This window comes from Felis catus, chromosome B2 (assembly GCF_018350175.1).
Source record: "Felis catus isolate Fca126 chromosome B2, F.catus_Fca126_mat1.0, whole genome shotgun sequence".
In the NCBI taxonomy this organism is placed as follows: Eukaryota; Metazoa; Chordata; class Mammalia; order Carnivora; family Felidae; genus Felis; species Felis catus.
In genome coordinates, this window is record NC_058372.1 from 22,547,251 (window position 1) to 22,557,459 (window position 10,209).

General features: G+C 43.5%; 1 long non-coding RNA gene across 1 annotated transcript; it reads left to right on the forward strand.

The window, feature by feature from the left end:
• Positions 1–2,034: 2,034 nt before the first annotated feature.
• Positions 2,035–8,020, forward strand: LOC123385313. The gene is made up of 2 exons (XR_006597584.1): positions 2,035–3,168; positions 7,268–8,020. It is a non-coding gene; the product is annotated as an uncharacterized LOC123385313 (long non-coding RNA).
• The last annotated feature ends 2,189 nt before the right edge of the window (positions 8,021–10,209 follow it).

The following is a 10,209-nucleotide window of genomic DNA, read 5'->3' on the forward strand; positions in this document are numbered from 1 at the left end:
TACATTTACATATATCCAGAGAGCTTGAGTGTTTAGGATGTATGTTTGCTGGGATCTCCTCAGGGAACCTTCTTTGTCTGAACGGGGTTTTCCAGAGGAGGTGGGATGGGGAGGGGATGACAGCTTCAATTCAGCCTAGGGCAAAAATATATGAGAGAGAGAAGACATTGGGGAATGAATTTCAAAGGACAAACAACAAAAAATTTATGTTGATGTTTTCTGATGCTTTGGCATAAAACCTTTTTTATTATTTTCTCCCCCATTTTGTGCTGTCTTTTACCTGCCAGAGCCTCTTACTTGCTTCCTTGACCTCCAGCAATTTAATAGACATGCAGGCAAGTTCCTTGGTTCTGTATCAGTCACAGGCCTCCTCAGATATGAAAAGTTCATCATCACATTGATAGATGGTTTGGTGGTACATTTGTGAAATGTACCACCAGGTAGTTATTCTCTTGATAAATCACAGCAGCTAATATTAACTACAAACCTTACTTATCACCTGGACAAATCATGTGTTAGGTAGATTTTTAATGGTGGTGGCATTCCTGACTTTGTACATTACCCGAACAGAACACAGAAGGAAGTTGATTCAATCTCCTTGGATTGTCTGGAATGAATCCCTCACTATGGGTGTGATAGGAGGGAGATGGATAATAGAAACACAGGAAAAAGCAAAGCCAGATCAACCACAGGCAGGCACTGCCTTTCACATGGAGAGAAACTTCTTAAAATAGTCCAAACCTGGTAAAGAGATGAAGGGAGAAAAGGACACATTTGTCCATCTGGGTTAATCAAGTCACAAATTGCTTTGTTTACATTAAGACACCACTGTAGGAGTCTCTCTTCCTGATTAAGACAAAAGCAAGACTGAGCAAGCCGACTAGCGGAGCAGGGGAGGGCAAGCAGGGATAATTAGCTTTAGCCCGACTGAAGGACTGAGCTGCCACAGATTCCTGTGCCTGGTCCGACTTCTGTCTTGCCATTTTCTCAGAGGGGTCTGCTGATGACTGGGGAGTCACTGTGAAAAATGCCTCTGGGACCCTTATGTTCTCCAGTCACCTCCTCAGGCTTTTGCCTGAAACATGGCCAAGCAAAGTGGTTCATTTAACTCCGGCCAAACACAAAGTCTTCAAAACAGGCAACTTTGAAGGGGATAAAGATCAGAGCGTGTCAGAGGCACGCCCATCAACACCAAGTCCAGAGCTGTGACAGTCTAGAGTCTTTATATCTGCTCAGTACATGGGGCTGTCATGTTGTATCCTGCACACCTACCACCTTTTACAGAGCAGCCAGTCGGCAGTGTATTTTGCTGTGTAACCATTCTTCTGCCCCTCATCTTACACTGTTTTCTCCTCTTCTGAACAGAATGAGGGAGGTGTGGATTTCCTCAATTGTTTTGTATATGGGATTTTTGTATATTTTTCCTCTTTCTGAATGAATGCATACCCACTTATATAGATACTCATAGTTACATACTCTCTATTTCATATATTCTCCCTAAGATACACACACACACACACACACACACACACACACACACACTGCGCCTGCAGCCTTGACCTTATTCCCTCTGTTTTGCTCTTGGATCTTGCCTCTCATCTACTAAATTGTCATTGTTATCTTGTGTTTCATCATTCAAGCCTTCCATCCCCTCAGCTTACAAATACACTCAGGGCTCTTATAGCTTGAAAGATAACCCTCTTCCCTTGTCCATTCTACCTTCCACTGACCCATTTCTCCAGCAACCTCTTGCAGTAGTGCCCAGGCCAGGGCAGATACTCAGGGAATTTGGAATGACACATGATTGAAATTTTCCCTTTCCCTTCTCTGCCACCTTTCCCTCCACTGCCCCATCCCTGGCCTCAGGAGCCCCTGGAGACCCAGGTTCTTTCCTACCCACTGCAGACATTCACCCTCATTGGCTTCCTCCATTCTCCCCATTCATGATTTCTATTTTACCATATAAAAATTATTTTATGTATTTTATTTTACAATTTGCCAATAATCCACACTCACTGTAGGAAAATTAACAATCAAAGGTAATGAGCCAAAAAGGGAAAAATTTAGATAGCCCTAAGTTCTTCAGCCAGCAGTATGCGTGTTGGTCTCTGTGTCTCTTGTATTAATTCTCTCCTTCCTACATGGGTGTGATAATGTCATTTCCTTTTTCAAGAAGTTCCCCTTCCTTCCCATTGCTGAATCATTGCTGAGTGATTCAGGCTCCCTGCATGGCAATGACGACTTATCAGGATCTGGTCCCCCTCACCTTGCCAGACTCCCCACCCCGACCCCATCCATAGCCCTCCAGGCCCCACATACACAGCAGCCACGCTCTTACTGTCACATCCTCTCCCCCACTCCACATCTTTGCTCATTTAGCTCTTCCGCTATGAAATACACTGTTACTTCTTTCTACTCTCTTCCCTCCACCTGGGGATGCCCTCCTCCTTCCTCAAGACTCTGTTCAGACTCAACCATTCATGAGTCCTTCTCTGATCCCTGAGTCAGAATTACTGAGTTGCCCCTTGTTGTTCTTAATTTTGTATTATAATTAGCTGTCTACTGGTCTGTTTTGTCTTAAAACCATAAGTTCCTTCAGGTCAGGAAGTATGCCTCATTAATCTCTGAATCTCCCACAATGCTTAGCACTGTGCCGGCACAGATGTTTACAGAATGCAGAACATTTCCAGCTCCTCTTGCCTCACACATATGTAGTTGTTCATTCTAATTTTGAGAGGAAAGGAAGAAGTATTGCTGATGTTAATGCTGCTTCTCATTCATCCCTTTTCTCCCTTAGAAACTCCTCCGTGGTGGCCTGGGTGTTTACCCCCAGAAGGGGGGAGGCATAAAATTGTTGGATGTAAGCCATGGAGTATTGTACCATCCAGTGGTTAGAAGCAAAGGAATAGATGTGCCCATAGCACTGTGGGTAAAAGGGAATTAATGAATGGTAGCTACAACAACAGGGTGGAAAGAGAAAAGAAGCAACTCCTTGGTACACCCTTTCTGTGCCTCTCAGAACAACTTACTCAGTGTTTTATTAGCTTGTTATATTTTTTTTGTAGGCTACCCGGAAACCTGGAAGACCTTCATCCCCTCTTCTCTAAAGAACTCTTGGGGTGCCTCGGTGGCTCAGTCAGTTAAGCATCCAACTTGATTTCAGCTCAGGTAATGATCTCAGGGTTTGTGAGTTTGAGCCCCGCATTGGGCTCTGCACTGTTAGTGCAGGGATTCTCTATCTCTCTCTCTCACAAAATAAGTAAATAAACTTAAAAAAATAAATAACTCTTGAAATTGACCACTTTCCTGCTCTTTTGTTTAAAGAAGAGAACTTTCCATGCCTCATTTTCACTTGGATTATACACTTAGCACCTCACATATACACAATGACTATGCATGTGGTAGCCAGCCTCCAAGATGGCCTCCAATGATCCTTGACTCCTGACTACATGCCTGTGTGAAGTCACTTTGCATAACAAACCAGGGTTGGCCCCATGTGACCAATAGAATACAAATGAAGTAATGATGTGTGAGTTTCAAAGGTAGGTCATAAAAGGTATTGCAACTTCCTCTTTAGTTTCTTAGATGACTTTTTTGAGGGGAAGTCATTTTCCCAGCCATAAGGATGCTTTAGCAGTCCTGAAGATAAGTCCAAACAGAAAGGAACTGTATCCACCTGCCAATAGCGTCACTGACCTCCCAGCCATGTGAGCGAGTCGCCTTGAAAAGTAGATTCTCTAGCCATAGTTAGAACCTCAGATGACTGCAGCCCTAGCTGATATCTGACTGTAACCTCACGAAGACCTGAATCCAGGACCATGCATGTCAAGCTGCTCTAAATTCCTTGTGCACAGAAACCAGGAGAGATAACAGACGATTACTGTTGTCAAGCCAATGTTTGAGGATGCGCTAGATGGCCAATAAAATGCATCTGGTATTTCCTTTCATTTTATTCTTCAGTGTTTGCTCATTTGTCCATATATCCAAATGAATTTTGGAAGAATTCTTTTTGGTGGGACCCAAAAAAGAAAGGACATTATGTATTGAACTGTTGTAGAGTGAATAGGAACATACTTTGGCGGGGGTGGGGGGGGGTGGGGTTGAGTATCTAAATACTTCAAATAGTGATTCTTGGCCGAGTGACTGTGGTACCATAAAGTAGTTTGGGAATGTATCAAGAAATGTCCAAAAAGGAAAACAGAAAACAATCTAGGTATCTCAAAGAGAGGTGACTTAATATAAAAGATTGGTTAAAATGTGTTAGAAAGACTGAAAGAGCCTGGGTAGCTCAATCGGTTAAGCGTCTGACTTCAGCTCAGGTCATGATCTCGCTGCTTGTGGGTTCGAGCCCTATGTTAGACTCTGTGCTGACAGCTCAGATTTTGTGTCTCCTTCTCTCTGCCCCTCTCCCACTCATGCTCCATCTCTCACTCCCTCTCTCCCTCTTCCTCTCTCTCTCTCCCTCTCTCAAAAATAAAACATTAGGGATACCTGGGTTGCTTCAGCTCAGGTCATGATCTCACAGTTCGTGAGCTCAAGCCCCATGTTGGATTCTGTACTGACAGCTCAGAACCTGGAGCCTGCTTCGAATTCTGTGTCTCCCTCTATCTCTACCCCTCCCTCACTTGTGTGCTGTCTCTCTCTCTCTCAAAAAATGAATAAACATTTAAAAAAAATTTAAATAAATAAATGTTTAAAAACATTTTTAATTAAAATTTTTAAATTAAAAAAATTTTTTTAAAAAAGAAAAACTTAAAGAATAAAAAGGAGTCATGCTACCCAAAGATTAGTAGTAGGAAAACACCACAATACTTAGTTCTGAAGGAATAAAAGGGAAAATGGCATTAACCAGAGCCCATGGCCACTTCAACATCAAGGCTGCTGTTGTACAGCTGGAGACACCCCAGAAGTTAGAGGGAAAAAGCTGGTTTCAATATTCTTCCCCCCCCGCCCCCAGTCTCCTGCCAAAGCCTCCTATAGGCAGAAACTAAGAGACATCAGTAGACAATGGAGTCTGGGAAATGTAGTTCTCAAGCTTCCTGCATGGGTACTAGAGAAAAGATATCAATAGAAAGTTTTCCTATCTCAGTTGAGGAGCTGAGAGCCAATAGACATTACTTATCACTGGGAACAACAACAGAGATAACGGAAACAAGTGTGTGCATGTTTGATGAGGTTCTATTCAAAAATAAAATATCCAACATAAGGTAGTCATTTGCTACTAGAGAAAGAGAAATTCAAATATCCCCACATTCATCTTTTAAGACACATTTCAGTAGCAATACGTTCAAAACTAAATTCTTCAAAAGAGCTGCCACACCAGAGGCCTTGTTATTAATTGTGGAAGAACATATGGAATAAGAAGAGCTAACACATTAAGCATGCAATATAGACCCAGCACTATAGTAACTGCTTTTCAATTATTAACTCTTTACCTCTCACACATCTCTATGAAGTCAGTCCTATTGGGATCCATTTTACAGGTGAGAAAATTCAATCCCAGAGGAATTAAGTCACCTAGATGGTGACTAGCAAAGTCAGGGTCCCAACGTAGTAGCCTGGCTTCAGAGGTCATATGCTTGACCCCTCCACTGTACTGCCGCTTGTGTTCTTCTCACCCCACCTGAAAGGGAGAGCTAATCACTGGTTACAACTCTGCCTAGAATATTCCAAAAGATTAATAATATTCAAAGGGATGAAAGACAAAGCCAGCAGAAACCCAACCCCTGAGCCATGGGGTTAATTTTGACTCTGTCCAAATGTTGACTCTATTAGAATGTGACCTATTAATTCTTTCAGAATTAGAAAGGCCATGGTTCCTAAATTATCTGGGGCTCTCTGTAAAAGTATTCTTAGTCTGGAAATACCACACCCAAGTATGGAGGAAGATTGATAACTGGCATCCTGGGTGGGCCTGTGAGAGGGAAAGCTGTGTGCTTGGACACTAATGAAACTCCACGCAGAACACCACAAGTGTGGTGCTGCTTCTTGCCCCCTGTTACCCACACAAAAACCTAGAGATGGTCATGTTGACAAGCTCGCCTCAGTTCTTTCCTTCAGTAGAGAGGCACAGAGGAGGAAGAGATTGGTTCTTTAGAAGTTGCACCCTATCATCTATGATATGTTGTTTTCAAAGAGCCAGTGATTTGCATTTCCCGGAAATCATCAGTGACATCCTCGTTGTACCTTGAGAGAGACTAGGCTAAAGAGAAAGGAGACGTGGCAGGGGGTGGGGGAATGGGACTCATCGTATAATAGCATCAGACCCTCCTGCCAACCACCCTTATTTTCTGAAGATGTTACTTTTTTCTTGGAGACCACACGTGGGTCCTGCCTGTTAGGTTTGAAAAGGAGCAGAAGGACAGTAGTGACATAATTCTCCAACAATTTATGTTTTAATATTTATTTATTTTTGACAGACAGAGGGACAGAGGGTGAGTGGGGGAGGGGCAGAGAGACAGGGTGACACAGAATCCAAAGTAGGTTCCAGGCTCAGAGCTGTCAGCACAGAGCCCAATGTGGGGCTCATGAACTCATGATGCAAGATCATGACCTCAGCCAAAGTCAGATGCTCAACTGACTGAGCCATCCAGGAGCCCCCTCCAGTAATTTTAGATGGCAGACCCGGAGTACCTAGTGCCACTGAATCTAATTGCAGAAGCATTAATGCTTCTTCTGAAATAATGTGATTGGCCTATCAGGGCAGAAGGGCAGATTCACATGGCCCAGAGCTGTCTCCAGGCCCATTAAGAGTATTCTTGTGTGTTTGGGTTAGCCAAAGTGGACCCAATCCCTGACCTCCAGGAGGGGCATCTGAAACAGAACATTGACATGGAAACTTAGAAAGGATTCCACAGCTGTGATTATAACTTAAGAGATGATGGGGCGCCTGGGTGGCGCAGTCGGTTAAGCGTCCGACTTCAGCCAGGTCACGATCTCACGGTCCGTGAGTTCGAGCCCCGTGTCAGGCTCTGGGCTGATGGCTCAGAGCCTGGAGCCTGTTTCCGATTCTGTGTCTCCCTCTCTCTCTGCCCCTCCCCCGTTCATGCTCTGTCTCTCTCTGTCCCAAAAATAAATAAAAACGTTGAAAAAAAAATTAAAAATAAATAAAAATAAATAAAAATAATAAAAAATGACCTATTATCTTGATGGCCACGTGCCTGTGTGTGATTATGAATGGAGGCACTAGGAAAGAAGAATTAATACACAGAACTTTTCCTCAAGATGAATGGCTTGTTTTAAAGAATATGTGTTTCTGTCTTTCTAGGAAAGAGTTCCTATAAAACCACCATTTCTTGCACCCCAATCAGGACGAGCCATCTTCCGTTGTGCAAAGCACATGCAAGATGTCAACTCTTCCCTCCAAACATCCAACTCAGGGAGGTAGTAACTCCAAAGTTCACACTTACATATCCCAGAGTAGCATATTGGTTTTGTCCTTCTCTCTTTGGGGTCTTTTTTATAATATAGCTGTCAACATGAAAAGAAGAAAGTCGGCACTGTGCCAGTGAGCTCAAAGAGCTCCCTGATAGAGACAATGGTTTCTGAGCACATGCTGCAACACTATGAAAAGGGGTGAAAAATATCAAGTCACAGATGTTTGTCTGCTATATGGAAAGAAAGCAGAGATGGGAGGACCCATCAAGGTTTGAATCTTAATTTGCTATTTCTTTAACATTCATGTCCCTACTTGACCCTACATGTGCCTTATTCTCTGACCTCACCACCTCCTTGCTCTTTCGATGCTCTGCATGCCACAAGCTTATCAGCCTTACTGCCTTTGTACTTATTATTTCCTCTGCCTCTCCCCAAAATCTTTGCATGGAAGATTCCTTCTTGTCATTTAGTTTTAACCTCAATGTCACCGCTTCGGAGATACCTTCTCTGACCTTACATTGCAAGTGAGAGCCACCCTCCACTGAAACTTCTCCCACAAACAGGCGTGATCACATTGTCTGGTTGTGTTTTGTTTAAACCCTCTAACCCTTGTACCATTTAATAAATTCCTGCCTAACATTGATGTATCTTCTGAGTTTTTAATTTTTTTAATATGAAATTCATTGTCCAATTGTTTCCATACAACACCCAGTGCTCATCCCAAAAGGTGCCCTCCTCAATACCCATCACCCACCCCCCTCCCTCCCACCCCCCATCAACCCTCAGTTTTGAGTTTTTAATTTTTTTTAACATTTATTTATTTTTTGAAAGACAGAGCATGAGCAGGGAAGGAGCAGAGAGAGTGGGAGACACAAAATCTGAAGCAGGCTCTAGGCTCTGAGCTGTCAGCACAGACCCCAATGCAGGGCTCGAACTCACAAATCACAAGATCATGACCTAGACCGAAGTCGGACGCTTAACCGACTGAGCCACCCAGTCACCCTGTATCTTCTGAGTTTTGATGCCCTGGGCAAAGCTGTGCCCCAGACCTTGGGCAGATAGACCCTCTGTGCAGGTCTCTCCCCTTAAAGATCCTGAGTTTCATCTCTGGGTCTCCCCTCTGCTCCCTTCCCTGCATTTACATTTCTACAGTTCCACATCTAGAATTTACCTACACTATTCAGCCCACAGTTTGGCTGTCTTGGTTTTAACTGTCTGTAAGCAGGTCTCAAAATGACATAGATTGGCACCTGCTGAAAGCTCTCTAGAGAATCAAGTGGAGCCTCCCTGGGAACCAGCACAGGTAGTAATTGGCAATGGCAGGATGGCCTGGTCTTTCCTGGGTGGCCTTGGTGGTGGGAGCAAATGTGGGCAGGGATGGCCGACTACACCCCAGCCGCAGTCAACACCCCTGGAAATCAATGTTTGATTACAGTAGAATGGTCCAGATGGTTCAAGGCCCCAAAGCCCCTGTCCAGCTGTCATTTGCACGAACACAGAATATGGAGGATAAGGTGGTATTTAGGTATTAATATTCACTTTGTGGGAAAACCATACTACCTTAGAAATAACTCAAACATTTTTTAACAAATGTCATTCTGCAGAAAGATCTCTCTTTCTTTGTAATATGATATAACATAGATAACAAACTGCCACTTTCTTAAGTAAAACCAAACCCTGGCCCTTCAGAGTTGGCCATGAAGGGAGAATTTCTATATGAAGCAGACTTCATCCACCTGACTTCTGTTCCAGGAGATTTACTACTCCTTTGAGAGTCTCTGGGAGATTGCTTCTGCTACCACCAGACTGGCCCCAGGGGGGTGCCGCCCCCATGACAATATGTTCTGCCCCTCCCTGGGGGGGGGGGTCTCAATCTTGGCTGTACATCCCAATCTCCTAGGTGATGTTTCGTCTGATACAGGACATCCTGGCTTGGACCCTATCCCAGTCCTATATAGCATCTGAAGGCCAAGTGGGGACAGTGATGGTCTTGGACTTAGCAAATGACTCTGGGCCAGAGTTGGGGGTGATGATCACTAAACGTGGATGTACAGCCCTTAAAATCATCCCTTAGTTTCCATTAAGCAGCATGGATGAAACGAGATCATTTTAGAAAGATATTAGGGAAGTCCTTGGGAAAGAAAAATAAACAGAGTAACATTCAAGTAGATGAGCAAGATTACAATTTTCTGGTCTGGAGTTCTCTACAGCACCAGTTTCAAAGGAACAGTAATCTAGAAAGAAGTTATGTCAAAATTAAAACATGTAAGAAGTTTCCATAGTCAAATGAGTTTGGAACACACTAGTTATTTGCTCCTAATCTTGACAGCAATGGTGCAGCATTGCATTTTGAAATCTCCTAAAAGTCCTACAGTTAAAAGAACCCATTGGGGTTGCTCAACCTGTAATTTCCTACATGTACATCACTGCTGAAACCCAATAACCAAAGACATCGTGAAGCACATCTAGATTCTTTCAAAGCCCACAACAGGGCTCAGGGAGTGACTCAGATGACTCCCACTTCTCCACTTGGCCCAGCTAGAGTTCCTGCCACCTAAGGAGCCTCATTAGTTTTGGACTGATCATCCTCTCTTGAGAAAAACCCACCCCTAAAACCAGGCTCACTCCACAGGCTACCATATCAGAATTTGATACAATAAAACTTCTTTCCCTTCAAGAGATATGCACAGTAGCAAAGAGGTCTTTGTCTTAAAGTATGAAATCAATGCAGCTAATTGTACATCCAGAAGAATAGAAAGTAAACCTTCTTCATGGCCCTCTGTCAGCTCATCAACCCATTATTACATGAGTAAATGCAGGGTTCTGCTTCAA